Here is a 1,565-nt window from a genome sequence, read left to right as displayed (position 1 = left end):
CAGGAGACTCGCTTGAGCCCAGGGGTTGGAGGTTGCTGTGAGCTGTGATGCCATGGCACTCTACCCAGGGGGACAGCTTGAGGCTCTTTTCCAAAAAAAAAAAAAAAATAAAGTTCAATGTCTTGACTTCACATTCCTAAACTTGCATTTATTGAGTCAATCAATACTTTCAGTGGAAAATTAAGGAAATCTTACAGACAGAATGATATCAGTAATGTATTTGTATTTGATGATTGTCAGGGAGTAGTTTCCCTCTGGAGCCTTCTGGGCTATTTTTTAAGGGAAGCATGAAACAAAATTTATTGGGAAAGAGAAAGGTAGGTTTACAGAGTAAGAGTAAGATACAGACTTATAGAGCAAGATAGATTAGCCATAGACAGTGAATAGACCTCCATTGCCAGGGCAAGTAGGCTATTTTAAAGTGGCAGACTGCAGTAGTGTTTTGGTCAGCCCCCAGCCTGGCCCTCCAGGAAGGGCAGACTGACACCTATTTTTATTTTTTAGAGATGCTCTGTTGCCCAGGCTGGAGTACAGTGGTACGATTGTAATCATAGTTCATTTGAAGGCTTGAACTCCTGGGTTCAAGCGATCCTCCCACCTCAGCCTCCTGAGTAGCATGACACTATGGCCTGCTATGAGTCATTTTAATATAATAAAAATGTATAGCTAATATTAGTGGCTGTTGGTCAACTTATATACAACATACTGTGCTAAGCACTTCATCTTACCTAATTTGATATGCCTATGGGCTGTGTATTGGTATCTATTTTTTTTTTAACAGATGAGAAAAGTGAGATATAAGAAGGGTTCATAAATTGAGATAGCACAATACCAGTAAATGGCTTGACTGATATAGAATTGTATTTATCCCCTCTGGGTACTGATTATGTACCAAGAAGAAATTTTTTTGCTGTAACTGCTACTTTGAAAATTGCATTTTTTAGGCATTATATTTTAAATGCCTTCCTGTGGTAAGCAGTGTGCTAATGATATTGAATAAAAGTTTATTTCCTAGGCCAGGCGCAGTGGCTCACGCCTGTAATCCTAGCACTCAGGGAGGCCAAGGTGGGTGGATTGCCTGAGCTCACGGGTTCGAGACCAGCCTGAGCAAGAGTGAGACCCCCATCTCTAAAAATGGCTGAGCATTGGGCACCCACCTATAGTCCCAGCTACTTGGGTGGCTGAGGCAAGAGAATCACTTGAGTTGAAGTGTTTGCGGTTGCTGTAGGCTATGACGCCACAGCACTCTACCAAGGGCAACAAAATGAGACTCTATCTTCAAAAAAAAAAAAAAAAGTTTATTTCCTCTGGGTCTCTGATTTCATTGGTTGTCCAAAAGAAAAAAAAGTTTATTTCCTCGGAATAAGATACACAAAAGGTAACAACCATGGCTCAGCGCCTGTGGCTCAAGCGGCTAAGGCGGCAGCCACATACACCTAAGGTGGCGGGTTCGAATCCCCAGCCCGGCCCGCCAAACAACAATGACGGCTGCAACCAAAAAATGGCCAGGCGTTGTGGCAGGCGCCTGTGGTCCCAGCTACTTGGGAGGCTGAGGCAGGAGACTC

At 43.3% G+C, this 1,565-nt stretch overlaps 1 protein-coding gene across 1 annotated transcript in view; it reads left to right on the top strand.

The window, feature by feature from the left end:
* The window catches only part of COG4 (component of oligomeric golgi complex 4), a 37,911-nt gene that overhangs the window by 2,370 nt on the left and 33,976 nt on the right, over positions 1-1,565 (top strand). The gene's annotated exons all lie outside the window — the stretch shown is intronic.

Source organism: Otolemur garnettii, unplaced genomic scaffold, assembly GCF_000181295.1.
Source record: "Otolemur garnettii isolate 467f Iridium unplaced genomic scaffold, OtoGar3 scaffold00047, whole genome shotgun sequence".
Classification (NCBI taxonomy): domain Eukaryota; kingdom Metazoa; phylum Chordata; class Mammalia; order Primates; family Galagidae; genus Otolemur; species Otolemur garnettii.
Note: the sequence above shows the minus strand (reverse complement) of the source record. Positions and strands in the feature narration are given on the sequence as shown.